The following is a 16,218-nucleotide window of genomic DNA, read 5'->3' as shown; positions in this document are numbered from 1 at the left end:
CCTCTACTTCAGCAAACTCTTTTATGACCCTGTTTCCTGGACCAACCCTTGGCTCGAAGATTCTTGATAGATTATCATCCAACCAAGAGGGGTAAAATAATGAATGGCCCACATGATATCGGTCCGGCTCAATGGTATCCTTCTCCATAATAATTTTCAGAGTCCACATATGTTGTGATTCATTCTTATATAGGATGGCGTCACCCTAGAAATCTGCTATGAAGTGACTCATTTTAGCGACCTGTGGTATGACTTGTCTTCTGCCTGCCTGTCTCATAACCTTAAGGCGAGCGTAAGGGTATATCCCCCTTAACCCAATCAACACCAAATGTAGGACGTCTTTGGATCTGATGATGAACTCGTCGGGTGGGAACCACTTCAACATCCACTGAACCTGGTCCTCAGTCAACTTGTTGAAGAATTGCACCCTTCCTATTGCATCCTTCGGTTGAGCAAACATGTCCAGAATGTATGTCATTCTCTTAGGATGATGGAAGGCTATGTGGTCATTCCACGGCCTTCGCGGAAACTCTTGGCGGTATTGACCCCTTTGGAGATATTCTAACGGCCAAACTTGTAGCAGCAAATTGCAACCCTCAAAGAATCTGGACCCCTTCTGATAGCGTTCCAAGGTCTGGTACAAATCTGCAATGATCATAGGGACAATAGTATATGTTTGTCCCTCGATCCCTTCCATCAAAGTTTTGGCCACCATGACCAGCCTGGTATGGATTCTATCCCCTTGGATTAGGAATACCAACATGCCCAAGAAACACAAAATGAACATGAAGACCCTACGATGAACCCAGCCCAAGGAGATGGTTGAGAACTCATCATCAAAAATACGGTAAGAACTACTGTGACCGTATCTTTCATAGAGGAAGTCAAAAGGTATGTAGGAGTTCTTCAGCACTCCAAATCATCATTTTTCTTAAGCCCCATCATCTTAAGGAACCCTCTAGCTATGTGATTTTCAGGTGCTAACAGACGAGTGCTATCCCAAGGCAACCCAAAAAATCCTCTTATTTCTTCTAGAAGGGGAGTCATTTCTATATTCCCAAAGCGGAACACGACCATTTCCTTATCCCAAAATAGAGTAGCAGCCTCGATCAATATTTTGTTTGGTTGAAGATCTAACAGTGAAGGCAAATTCCCTAAGACTCTTTTCACATGATTTTGGTCACTTGAGGGAAGATCCCTCCACCAATCTAACAAAAGTGGAGGTATGCGACCGACCATACCTAATCTGGGGACTTCGTGCCTCATTTTCTGCAAAACAAAAGATGGTTAAGCCCTTTCCCCTACAGGTTTGTCTATTTATACAATAATGATTAGCATATTGGCACTTATGTCTCCAAAATTAATGCACACAATTGTGGTTGCATCCGTTGGGATTATGGAAAACCTGATGGACTTTTGGACGAGGCTTGTCTTAAAGGGTTATTATGTGGACAACATATTAACCCGGCTAGGTTTGACCATGATGCATGCACAATTAATCAGAGTAGGATTGCCATAGAGGTCTAGACTGGGACATCAAGCGTACAACTTGAGGGGGAAGGCATAGAACCGTCGAACGCACCACTGATCGACTAGTTTTACCGCAAATACGCCTTTCCGAATTTAAAGGGTGATATATAGGAAGAGCACAAACACTCATCAAGCGTTGCTTTAGGATTGATTATGCACGAGTGGAATATGATGTTGAGCATGATTTACGCAACAATAAATAGCATGTTGTCAAGTATTTGCACGTTTAAAAAACGATAAATGCAGTATTTAAATAATTAAAAGATAGTTACGAAAAAGAAAACAAAGAGACAAGTCAGTTTCAGGAAATAAAGGAAATCATAAATGCTTGAAAATAGGCAGTTAAATCCAAATAGGGGGGGGGTGCACGGGATAAGACATGCTTAAGACTAATTCATGCTTATGTAACAGTGGGTCCCGGCCGAGCTTAATTATGTGAATTAGTCATTTAACAAATAAGCGGTCTAAGCATACATTTGAAAATAAAGGTAGTTTACACAGTCTAAACACATATACAATCAAGGAAGTTTAGATGGTCTAAGCACACATAAATTAATGAGGTTTGAACAGTCCAAGCATACATAAACCAAGAAGTTTAGGTAGTCTAAGTACACATAAGTGAATTGGGGAAGGGAATTCCTAAGTTGATTAGCCTATAGAATCAATCTGTGCAATGCCCGGTAATCCTCCTCAACTAGAGGGGCTACACGTGACATTAGTGCGCAGGTCATTATATCCTTTTACTACCCATTACCCTCACCTTAGTAGTTATATAAGCGAGTTTAATTAATGAACTTTAAGCGTGCTTTACCCGTCCCTTCCTTTTGGTCATGGAGGCGTTTAGGACCTCTATACTCAGGAAGTTCTAGACACTCCTAAGGTATTTAAAAGGTAAAATCTAGGCGACAACAATGAACACATAGGACTATCAAATAGGGAAATAATTAGGGGCTCATGTTTTCCTCCACACATTAACAGATACATAGCACGTCTTAAACAACTATTTTGAAGAAGTTCAGAAAGTCTAGGAACATGATATCTATATGAACATCAAAGATACAAAATATGCAGCAATTAAATCGAAGTGGCAGAACCCTTAGTCAGCTGCCTATTGATTTTATAGCATGTTAAATCTGGGCAATTCCACACATAAACAAAACTTGATTTCACATTTATTTAATTGCCTAAGGCTTTCCTAGGTGTGGGTCTGTATGCACTCATAATCTGGGAACTAATTAAACAGATTGAAATTATTTAGTCCTATAGGCATGCTGATCTAAGTGGTCAATATTACAAAAACTGATTTTATGCATGGTTGAACTAGGATGTGATATCTATGTGTTGGACTGTTTTAAACCTTTTTATAGACAGTTAATATTTCAAAAATGATGCATACATCGTTTAGAGCCAATGCAAACAAAATCCTAAATCAGGATTTCTAATGCACATAGAGATGATCATTTTTATGAAGCATGATTATAGCAGCAATTAAATGACATGATTTCAAGGTGATAATAACCTACACATAGTCAGAGAAAGAAGCCATGAACTTATACATGTTCCTAATATGTAGAATATAAACGTGAATGTCCTAAGGTAGGTTTTCTAATGCAAACTTATGACATATTTTGATGCAAATAGCTTAGCATATGGGCCTAAAACATGATTTCTATCACAATATCAACCCAAAGTAGGAAGTTCATATATATATATATATATATAAATCTAAGAGTATGGTTTCTACTGTAGATCACATATGTGAACCTAAAGCATCATCTCTACCCTATTTCCACAAAATCATGCATGAACCCCACCCTTTTTACTAATTGCCCCAATATCTGTTTACAAGGAATATTATTACAGACCATGATCAAATAAATTACATAAGTAAGTGAAACTATAATATAGGGAGCCAAAATCAAGCCCAAAATAAACCTAGGAATGTCAGGCCTTCAATAGAATCTCAGAAGGCAAAGATCTCACAGCCAATAATGTGTGCCTTGGTGTGTTAGAGTTCCCTAAGGACCTCAAAGATCCCGAGAAGTGCTCATACCAAGACTATTTCTCAAATGGGAATTGATTATGTGCAGTGTGGAAGGGCCAGCCCTAGTATGCTAGAGTTTAGAGAGATCTCTAGGATCCCTAAGCAGTACACATATTAGAGGGGCGGAACTTAATAGTCTAAGAGTAGAGGTGAGAGTGCTTGACATAAAATAGTGTTGAAATAAACTTCAAGAGTGAAAAATGTTTTCAGGAATAGACACAGTTTTAGAGAGAATACTAATAGTGAAAATAGTTTGAGATCAATTCTGAGAAGAGCAATCACAATCATTCAGCAATCAATTTTCCAAATAGGGGTTAAGGGGTTTGGGACATAGAGAGTTCAAACATACAACTGGGTCTAGGGGAACATCTGGAGCGACAACTGTACAGGACAAATAGGAGTCTAACAGTTCAGAGACTTAACAACTAGTCATGATAAGAAGCACATAGTCATGTTGAAGTCAAAGTGTATGTTCATTAGGATCAAACAAGTATACTAGACAACTAAATTATCAACATGATTACATCAATTAAAAAGGGTTTAAAATGGGTGAATAACATGTTGTTAAACTATCAAACAATCAAGTGAGACTTAGGCATGATGACTACGCATTTAACAAGAGAAGGCAGAATTGAAACATGCTGACTAAAGCAGTAAACATGGAAACAATTGAGTAACTAGTATAGGAGTAAGCATGGATGTATAGACATGAAACACATAGAGTTGAATTTCAGAATTAAACTAGAGACATACCAGTTAAAGAAGAGAATGTGAAATATAAAAAATAGGGCAGTTCCACTATATAGCCTTGACTTTCAGTCGGCTAGATCCACAGTAGCACAAGTAGCAAAGAAAGAAGAGAGAGTTTGAATGTATGTGTGTGTATTCTGAATAGTGTTCGTGTGTGATGAAGGAACAGAATGAGAGTGATTATATAGCAGTTCAAGAGTAGAGCCAATAAGGTAAAAGAATCAGAAATCAGCAATTAAGGGTAATCAGAATCTCATCACATAAGGAGTTCAGAATAGACTCCTTCAATTGGGGGTAATTGATCAAATGGTAATAACAGGGGTCCAATTAAAGAAAGAATCCCAATTATACCATGTAAAGTAATCAGTAAGAATCCACAAAACCATACGGAAAACTTATTAAGACGAGGTAGGTAAATATTGAAAATAAGGTAAAAGAAGTAATCAATCAATGCTTGATTGGGGATAAGAAATTAGGGAATTATACCAAAAATAACTCTAATTGAATCTCAAATAAGGCAAGAAGTAGGCTTAACAGTAAGCTAGGGTTAGAGCCTATAAATCAAGCAATCAATCATGCGAATAAGGCAATCAAAGATAATCAAAGACCGATCAAAGGTCATTTAACCCATAAATAGGCAAGAGATGTAAATTAAGAGCCTCAGTGCTAAGGGAAACAAACAGAAATCAGCAAAATACTTCAGTAAACAAATGAAACCCCAGATAAAATAACAGACAAGAGGTTGAAATCAAATAATGAATAGTCAGTCAATTGAACCAGAAATATAATCATGCAAGAAAGATTAAATAAAACATGAGGATCTCAGAAAATCCTTTGCGAAAACAGAAGAAGTAGAAGAACCCTAATTTGAAAACACTTAGAGTTGATTGACAGTATAGAGGTCAAAGAACCCTTAAAGAAAACAACCATGGAAACTTGAAAGCACTTCAAACATACAGGGATTCGAACAACAGAAGTCATAGAAATCAAAGGCCTAAGGTAGCATAGTACTAAAAATCGGTTAGTAGTAGAGAAGCAAAAGATCCTTAAAGAACAACCATGGAAATTTGAAAACACTTCAGATACACAGAGATTCGACCAACAAACAACAAGAAAACAAAACCCTAATATGACAAAGTGCTCAAAAAAATTGGTTAATCAGTAAAGAAATAAGAGAACCTTAAGGAAAAATCAATGACGAATTCAAAATCTCTCTAGATTTACAAGGATCTGGACAGATTCAAGTCCAAACATTAGATTTTGAAGAAAAGAGGAAGGGTAACAAGAATCTGGTCTTTGAATAAGAGATTTAAGCCGCAAAACATCGATAGAAAGGACTCACAGACCATAGACAGACTCTTGGAGAGTTTTGAACAAGATCTCGACTAGATATCTTCAAGGTCCTTCCACGAAATCACAAAATCGAGCAACTAGGAGAAGTAGGAGACAAGTAGGAGTCTCATACAACCATGAAAATCCATAGATCGAACAGAAATCAAAGGGATTAAGGATGGTTTTAGGTGGCGGTAGATAGGGTTAAGGTTGGATCTAAGAGAGACGGAGAGGATTAGGGATTCTAGAGCGGCTGTTTGGTGAGAATGGTTAGGGTTTAGGGGGATCGTTTGATTAAAAAAGGTAAGAACAAATAAAGGTCGTTGATCTCAGAGGTCAATGGCCAGGATTAGGAGGGGCCCGAGTCGGGTTAGGTTTAATTGGGGTTGGGTTTGATTGGTTTGGGCCTGGTCTTAGTGGGTTAGGTCCGAAAATTAGAGAAATTAAAAGGCTATTTGTTAAATACCCAAATAATTGATAAAAAATATTTTATATAATAATTAACAATGAGAAAAAATAATTTGCATGCGCAAAGGTGCTTTAAATAATTATTTAATATTTAAAAAATATAATCGACTAATTTCTGATAAAATAATACAGTGATGTATGCATGGGCTATAATTACAAAATTATTGCATTTGTAACCAAAAGGTGTAAATCTGGCCATTTGTGAAAATAATTTGAACTTAATATGGCTATAAATAGCAAAATTAAATCAATAAAATGTTATAGAGACACTTGTGATGCAATTTTGTAATCATTTTTATAAATAAAATACTAGAATAAATTAATTTAAAAAAATATAAAAATTATGAAAAAAATATCAATTGATGCTAATGCATAGTTTTGAAAGCATATATGCACTTTAAAATATTATAGGGAAAAATTGGGTATCAACAATAAGTGTTGGGAATTTTTTACTAGACTAGAAGAAGATAATAATTATGTAAGATGTTATATTTGGCATGAAGTTTGTAAACATGAGACCAAGGGTAATCAAGGGGGAATGCATCCACTTCGTTGGCACATGCTAGATAACAACCCCATTGTATGGGTGCTGATGAATAATCTGGCCAACAAAAACTTAACCCAAGTATTGGCCGTTTATTTAATAAATATGATATATTGAATGGCCGTGAAGAATTAGGTAAAATGATTATTTTAGGTTATTTACCTTTTAGCTTAGACTCTTCACCATTTCTTGTAACTTACATTCAAAAAATTTACAACCCTTTATTTAAAAGGTATTCTTAGAAGTACTGGTAGAACTGATGTCTTTAGGCTTTTTGGATAATACAAAACATGTATCTGTTATTTGTTTGCTAGTCTTCCTAGTAGAGTTTCTCTTGCTTCTAATATTGTTTGTGGTGTTAATGGAGATGATTATTTAAATGCTACATGCCACTATATAGATGATAATTTTATAATGCAAACACGTATTATTGCCTTTAAATATGATGAAGATCAAAGTCATATTGTTGTATTTATAAGTAATACTATCTATGAAGTTGATGTATTTTACAATCTTGAAGAAATATTTTTGTGTATGTGATTATAGGCTATAATTGCGTATTTTAGTCGATTATTAGACTCTAATTTACTGCACTTTAATTGAGTTTGGGCTTTAATCGCTAGTGTTTTGTACTAATTATGTGTTTTATGCCTTGTAGGAGTGATTTTGTGCTATGTAGATGTTATGGAATGAATTCAAGTGATTTTGAGCTTTGAAGTCTGAGTAAAAGTCTAAGGAATTAAGCCGAGATCGTGTTCGGGGATCAACGAATGATAGTTAAAAATAAATGAAGAATCGAGTAGGCATATTGTGCACTGTCTAGTAAAATACACATAACATTTTGCTCAAAACTTCATTTAGGCTTCACAATATATGGTTGGAAATATAACTCAAAGAGCTACAACTTTCATGTTTTATGTTTTTCTAAATTTCCAACAAAATAGGGTAAACAGTGTGTGGCAAGTGCACGACCATGCACTGGCCGCGCATGTCAAGCAGAACACTGGTCAAAATGCGCGATCAATCCGCGGTCGTGCACGTCTGTCCTGGTTATGAATTCTAGTATTGTAGTTATGCATACTATTATGAATAGCTAATTTGTTATCTAGAATTTTGATAAAACCTTTTGTAGGATGAATTCTTGTTATGTTTTAATATAATTAAGCCTTTGAATTTATCTATGTGTTCAACTATGTGTTTATTTCAGTTAATTGAATGGCCATCGATTGACCGTGCCTATTTATTATAGGTTTAGAAATCACAAAGCCTTGACGTGGTAATAGTTAGAGCTTAGATGAAGCCAACTAGCGTAGTTCGAGAGAATATGTCTACCAAATTATTGTACTTGCTCGAGAGAGAATTATGGAACCTAAAGTACTCGCGATCAGTAGAGAAAACATCGGTGAAATTGTAGGGAACATACCTGGAAGGATTCCGACAATTGGGAAAATCATAACTCTAGACCTCCTTAAGATAGTCTCCAACCCTTTGTCTCATTAGTTGATAAATTTACATCTTTCTAGTATTTGCTAGTTAATAGTTAGAAATATAAATTTCAATCTTTATAATTTAGAAAATTGTTCAAACTTGTCTTCTTAGTGATATCAAATATCTATAGCTAAGCCTTAGTTTTCAGTGAGATTCGACTCCGGACTTTTAGACCAGATTATATTTGCAGCGACCGCTTATCCTTTATAGGACTAGAGTTGGGCGTGATCAAAATTTTGGCACCGTTGTCGGGGAATTAACGATGTAGCTGTAGGTGTACATATTTTTAGGTTGCAAGTTTGAACTTTTATTTTTGTTTTTTTGTATTTGATTAATTCTTTATTATTTATTTTTGATTTGAGAAACATGGCATTCTGGAATTATAGGAATTTTAATGTTGGTAATTATATTGTTGATCTTCCTTGTGTGAATTGTGGAGGAAACCCCCTGGATCAAAATAGTCAAAATATTCCCGAGAGCGAGTTATGTGCACCAACTCAATCTTATGTGTGGAATGTATATGATATGTGTGGTGGTCGAGATGATCACGTTTATGGTTGTTCTTATATTTCTTATCTTTCCCTAAACCCTTACTTTGATGGTTCTACTTTTTCTTATGAAGTTAATAGGAACAAAGAACCCGGGGATGATAATCTGAAAGAGATTAAAGATACGCTAAAGTACATTGTGGAACAAAATGATGAAAGACAGATGCAGATAGAAAGGCAAGATGCTACTATTCGCAACATGGAGGCACATGTGAGTCAACTAGTTGAAGCATTTAATGCTCAACAAGCCAATATTGAGGATAGTAGTCAAGAAGAGCATAAACTAGACACTGAAATTGAGGTGTTAATGGAGGAGGTCAGAGTAGAACACCAACAATCTATCCAACTAGAATTTGAGGATACCGATGTTGAAGAAGTAACACTAGAGTAGCAATTATCCCTTGGTTTTTTTTTGTGCCACGGTTCTTTTCCAAGGTTTTTGTTTGAACTGGGTGTAGCTAGTTTTATTTTTCTTAGGAATAGGAGCTATTGTGTTGTGTTTTGAATTGAAGCAATATCTCTTGACTTTTGTTATGCCTTGAGGATAGTGAGTACTTTGGTTGTGACATTTAGGCTCAGTTTTTGACTCTTGTATAAGTACATTAAATTGTATGATCTTAACTTTACTTAACTTATTTGACTAGAGTGTCTTGATGAATCTAATCCTGAGTGAGTTATGTGCCATGTGTGTGTGAGGTTTGGGTGTTATTCTGTGCATTGCATTTGATGCCTAGAACTTGTCTCGTATGTTTGCAAAGCGAAATAGTAGTTTTGTTTAGTCTTGGAAGTGATATAGGCATTTCTTTGTTGGGCAAGATATGTATATTTTACCCGCCTAATTATTATGTATCGTAGTTAACCCTTTGATCCTATAATCCCGTTTCTTTGGCAACCACATTACAAGCCTTACTCATTTGTTTGAATTAACCATCTATTTGAACCTTTTAACTTCTCATGAGCACTTGAATTGTTATTAACTTTGTAAAAGTTAAAGTGTGGGGTGGTTGGTTTGGATTTTGAGTGAAACTAATGAAATAAGGAGAAAGGTGCACTGTTTTGAAAAAGTAAGAGCCACTTGAATTGAAAAAAAAATAGTTGGATTGTTGTGAAAAATATTCCTTGATAAGTGGTGGCTCTTGATGTAAGTGTTCTTAAAGAAGAATGGAGTTAATAAATAGTGATGTGAAGGTGGAGTTATGGCTTGACATAAGTGTGGGGTTTTAAATATTAAAGTGTATGTATTAAAGTGCTTAGGGAGGTGTAGTCACTCTTATATCTAAATGTATCCTACCCGTCCCGCAGCCAACATTACAACCAAATAAAGTCCTACTTGATCCTAAACTGAATGAGCTCGATTAGTAGAGTAGTACATTACGGGAAAGCCTATGGTGCATCTTTTGTGGCACATGAATATCCTTTCTGAGAGTGAGTGAATTCTTTCTATCTTGAGTTCCTAATTGTTCTTAAATTTTATTGTATGTGGAACCACTCTCTTTTGTTGTGTGAGGGCACTTGATTTATGAAGGAAAGGTAATATCATTGACCTCTATGTTAGAGTAGGTGAGTGAGTTGTGAATAATGTGTGGTACTTGTGAGTCAAATCTTGAGGTGAAGATGTTACATTTTTGTGCGTAGTCTATTTTAAATATTCTTGGTGTGATGAGTTAGGAGAATCGTTTAAAAAGATCGTGTCTATATAAAGTGTAGTGTCACTTAATAAATTGGGACACAATTACTAGATGATGATAGGCTATAATTGCGTATTTTAGTCGCTTATTACACTCTAATTTACTGCACTTTAATTGAGTTTGAGCTTTAATCTCTAGTGTTTTGCACTAAATTGTGAATTTTTTTATGCCTTGTAGGAGTGATTCCGAGCTATGTAGATATTATGGAATGAATTCAAGTAATTTGGAGTTTTGAAGTCTGAGTAAAAGCCCAAGGAATTAAGCCAGGATCTTGTTCAGGTGTCACGACCCAAAATCCACTAAGGGTCGTGATGGCGCCAGACACCATTGTCAGGCAAGCCAATAACAAATAACTGGTAACTTCTCGTTTTAAATATTTCTGAAATAACTTCTTTTATACGTTTAAACAGTAAGGAATAAATTTCCACTGAAATAATAATGATATCTTTAACAATTTCAAAATACTGACTTCTTCCATAGACATCCCAGAACCCGGTGTCACAAGTGAATGAGCATTTACTAGGGAATGAAATCAAATACAGTAACTGTCCAGAATACAAGTAGACAGAAATGAAAATATAGTACAATACTCTGAAGGGGACTCTGCTGGCTGCGGGTCGTCTCGATAAATGCAGCTCACCTAAGTCTCCGTATCAACCATGCCTCTATGCCACTAAGCCACTAGCCACATATGAACTTGTGCAACAAAAATGCACAGCAAGTGTAGTATGAGTACGAAAACAACGTGTACCCAATGAGTATCCCATCTAATCTTGAAGAAGTAGAGACGAGGGGTCGACTTCGACACTTACTAGTGGTCCAATGATAATATAGTTAAAATGTGAGGAGATCACGGAATTTTATTAAAACAGCCATTATAATTCATAAAGCCAGATAGCAGGTAAAGAACTTCCCAAATAATAATGGATTTCCAAAGACTTACTTTTTATTATCATTTTCAATTTATCTCCGGTCAGGAAAGGCAAATGTCAACATTTATAAATCTCAAGCAACAATACAAGCATGCGCATATCATGTCGAGGTCGTACGGCCCGATCCAACATAAATGTAAAATGTGCACTGCCGAGGGTCGAACGGCGCGAACCATAGATTCATCTATTACCCCGCTCGCGAATCATCCATGTGATGCCGTCAACATAGAATAAACAAACACCATGCTCGCGAATCATACATGCAATGCAGGTACACATAGAATCATATATTCAAACAGTTAATCAGGACTTCATCAGGGAACAACTATCCAAGGAAAATCCAATTCTCTTTTTGCAATTCAAGAAAATGAAGCTCAATCTTTTAGAAATTCACTTACTAATCCGGTGCGATTTAAGTAATTCAAACCGTCAATAGGATTAGAAATATTTCTAAGTACAACATGCTTTTGGGTCCTAGACTACCCGGACAATAGCATAATAGTAGCTACGCACGGACTCTCGTCACCTCGTGCATACTTAACCCAAAAAATAGGAGCACATAACCAATTAACTCACCTATGGAGACAATTCCCTCTTACAAGGTTTGAAAGGAGACTCACCTCTCTTTGAAGATCCATAACCAGCATTCCACGCTCTTCCGAGTACTCGAATCGATGCATAATGCTCCAAAACTATCCAATAATTATGCAAATCCATTAATATATGTTCAATTACTCATTACAATCCAATTTATAAAAATTCCTAACCCCGATCTAAAAGTTGACAAAATTGCCCTCGAGCCCACGTGCCCGGATTCCGAAATTTTTCGGAGATAAAGTTTACCCATGAATTCATGCACTCAAATATATGATTTTCACTTAATTTCATACCCAAAATCATGGTCAAAATCCAAGAATACGAATTTTCTAGGTTTTCCTCAAACCCCAAGTTTCTACCAATTTCCATGTCCAAATTCGTATGCAATCATGTATTTAACTAAAAACTAGCATAAATTACTTACCTCATGCTTGGTGGTGAAAATGGCACCTCAAAGTTGCTCCAAAATCGGCTCCCATGGAAGAAATGGGGCTGAAATGAACTCAACCCCCGATTTAAAAGAACCTCACTGCCTCCAGCATTTCCGCACCTGCGGTCTCTTGATCGCTTCTACGGTCTCGCAGGTGCGAACCAAACGCCGCTTCTGCGGTCCAGGGCTCCCAGCCCATTCCGCTTCTGCGTCCTCTCCTCCGCAAATGCAGTCCCGCATCTGCGGAAAAATGACCGCATATGCGGTCCCAGCCTAGCCGTCCATCCACTTCTACGGCACGAAGGCCGCTTCTGCGTCTCTACACCTACGGACCTAGTCTCGCAAGTGCGGTTACACCAGCAACCAGCAACTTCAGCCCTTTCCAAAATTCCATTTTCGATTCCATAACCATCCGGAATTCACCCAAGGCCCCCGGGACCCCAACCAGTCCCAAAACACATTACATACTTGCTCGAGGACTCAAATCATATCAAACAACGCTAAATTCTTGAATCGTCCTCCAATCCAAGCTTTATCAACTTTAGAATCTCAAACTTCTACTTTCGATGTTTAAACCTATAAAATCAAGTCCAATTGACTTCAAATTTTGCACATAAGTTATATTCGATATTACGGACCTACTCCCACTTTCAGAATCGGATTCTGATTCTGATATCAAAAAGTCCACTTCCGGCCAAACTTCTCAAAAACCTTCAAAGTTCTATCTTTAGCCAAATGACTCCAAAATGACCCACGGACCTCCGAATTCACTTCCGATCGCACTCCCAACACCAGAATCACCATACGGAGCTACTCCGAGACTTGAAATCCCAAACGAACATCGATAACACTGAAATTCACTTCAACCCAAACTTATGAAATTTCTTCCAAAGTGCTAACTTCCACAATCGGCGCCAAAATGCTCCCGGGTCATCCGAAACCTGATCCGGGCATACGCCCAAGTCCGAAATCATCATACAAGCCTGCTGGAACCCTCGAATCCTGATTTCGGGGTCGTTTACTAAAAATTCCGATCTTAGCTAATTCTTTCAACTTAAAGCTTCCGAAATGAGAATTTTCTTTCTAAATCAATTCCGAACTTCCCGAAGTTCAATTCCGACCATGCGTGCAAGTCATAATACCTGAAATGAAGCTGCTCATGGCCCCAAACTGTTGAACAGCCTGCTAGAGCTCAAAACGACCGGTCGGGTCGTTACATTCTCTCCCACTTAAACATACGTTCGTCCTTGAACATGCTGAGAACTACACTGAAGTAGTCTGAAATCGCTGTTTAACACCTCATGCACCTACCCGTGCTACCACAACTCAGTTGAGCTCATTAGCTCGATCAATTATAAAGATATTCCCTCTTATTCAAGCAAATAAGCCTTAGAGACCAATTCCAACATTCGGAATTCTATGCCAGGCATGTTTCCAACATACGCTCACCATATCAATAACTACACGTAGCACCAAGACATGACTGCATATCTTAGTCGGGTTTGCACCTTGCACCACTTTACTCACAGGACCACAATAACATTCTCTAATCAAATTAGTCGAAATTCCACGAATCTGATGATCCCAATGCACCTCATGATATATATAAGTCTTGCTCTAACTCTTACAATACCACCACGACGGAAGAGATGTGTAGAAATTCATAACCGACTGCCGAATCAACAATTCATTGAGTCTATACTTCTAACAAGAACCATCACCTCATCCTGAACCAAATAATGGTCTTTGCTCCTTAATATACTTCATATAATCAGATTGCAATGATCTTAAATCCAATGATCTCGTCTCACCCAGCACTAACTGCTCAAGCAATAAGCCACCCCGGACATGATCAAAAGTCTCATATGATGCCACCATGTGCCAATAGGCTACCAACTCGAACATGATACATAAAGGAAATGAACTCTGAAAAGGAAATCCAATTACCCCGCTCGCGATTCATATATACGACGCGGTCAACATAACTGAACAAACACCCCGCTCGCAAATCATATATGCAACGCGACACACAGCTAATATGAGTTTTCCTCAGAAAAATAGGAAACAACACATAAATACCGATACGGGGAACTGTACTCAACATCACACTGTTGCGGCGCACAACCCGATCCAAACAACATACTCATGGCGGCGTGCCACCCTATCCATACATAAAAGTCAAATAAAGAGACACACACCGAGCTAGATTGCTCATTCCAATAAAATACTGAATGTCGGTCACAAGCACGCTAAGTGCATAATACCATCCCTGGGGAGACATATAGCGCCATAAGCTACAAAACTCAAGCACAGCTGAGGGGTGATATACGATCTGAATCTCGAGAGCCATCTTGCTCATATAACATCATCTCTGCGCGGAACCTCAACATAAGAAATTCACCAAGTCATCTCGCAACTCATACGGCGCAATATATCATTACATGAAATAGCTGACGACGAAATAGTACCCCGATTACTCTTCCATAAGGAGCGCATTGCTGAAATGAACACATCTGGCCTGATATAGAGCACATATTCACATTTAGATCCATCCACAGACCTCAAGCTGATTCTGATCACACAGAACTAAGCTAATAACCTTTCAAAGGTCCATAATAACTCCCTTTTTCTCATAATACACAAGAACAACCATCATAACCAGAGTAATCCTCCGCAGTCCATAACCCAATAAACCGAGTGCCCTCCAAGCATCAATTCCCAATTTAACGACATCACCACAATCTTCATACTTGGTTCAACTCTTCAACCAATCAAGTGACTATATGCCTCACTTATATAACCTTCCCGTGGGGCACACTCCCACAACCTTCCGTAATAGATAACCGGTCTGTGCAGCCAAACCACCAACAACACTAACGCTGAAAAGCGATCAAAAATCCTTAACCAGGATGCAAAGCCTTTTTTCACAATACACCGATCTCAGGTGACGCTAAAGACAATACCAACTTACCTTAAACATCGAAACACCTTTTATACTCATCCAAGCTCGTGACATCCTTGTCAACACCAAACTGCAACCTTGATCCTCACTTCAAATTCCATACCACTCACTGCACTCAACATGCCAATATAGGATAGAACACGTTTTTCATCATCACTCCAGAACCACTAATAGATCAACACTTCATCATATAAAAAAATTCACTTAACTCACTTCAGGAGAGCCATAGCAACACATAGGTAAATTCTCATAACCATAGAATATGCAAATCTCTAAGTAGTGGTCTAAGCCACCATAGCCCTTCCGGGATCCGCCTACACATAATCGGCCATAACGGTAAAATACTTCTGAATAACATCAATTACGGTGGCCGACGGGCCTCACACGTACCGTCACAAATCACTTGCATAACTTGATCACGCTGCAGGAACTGATCACTACCACCACTATGCAAATTCAACTATGGCTAATCAATCTATCTTCTTCCCATTTATTCTGATTGCCTTAGAAATAATAATAACTCCATTCAACACATAACATACCCCATCCACACTCGATCCGAGAGACCTTGAATCAAGAGACCATGATGTCTCTAATCCCACGAGCTATTTCATACCTCCCTTGTGCGCACATTCGCATCCTCAACTAGTATGCCCATTCTAATAATCCTTCTACGAATCCGAAGACTTTTCTCACTTTCCTCCTAAATGCTACACTGCAAATCAAAACATCATAAAACGTTCTGGGCCTCTTCTCATAAGCTGCTACAAAATCTTAATTCTTAACCATACCTATAGGCTTGAAATCATTAGGCACCACACTTTAACTTTTGAATTCACTAAGGCTATTGTTGAGAGCCACCTGCTCTGACTTGGCCCCGAATATAATCAATTCCACAAATCTTT

Source organism: Nicotiana tabacum, chromosome 6 (genome assembly GCF_000715075.1).
Source record: "Nicotiana tabacum cultivar K326 chromosome 6, ASM71507v2, whole genome shotgun sequence".
Classification (NCBI taxonomy): domain Eukaryota; kingdom Viridiplantae; phylum Streptophyta; class Magnoliopsida; order Solanales; family Solanaceae; genus Nicotiana; species Nicotiana tabacum.
The sequence above is the reverse complement of the archived record's forward strand: the minus strand, read 5'-3'. Positions refer to the sequence as shown.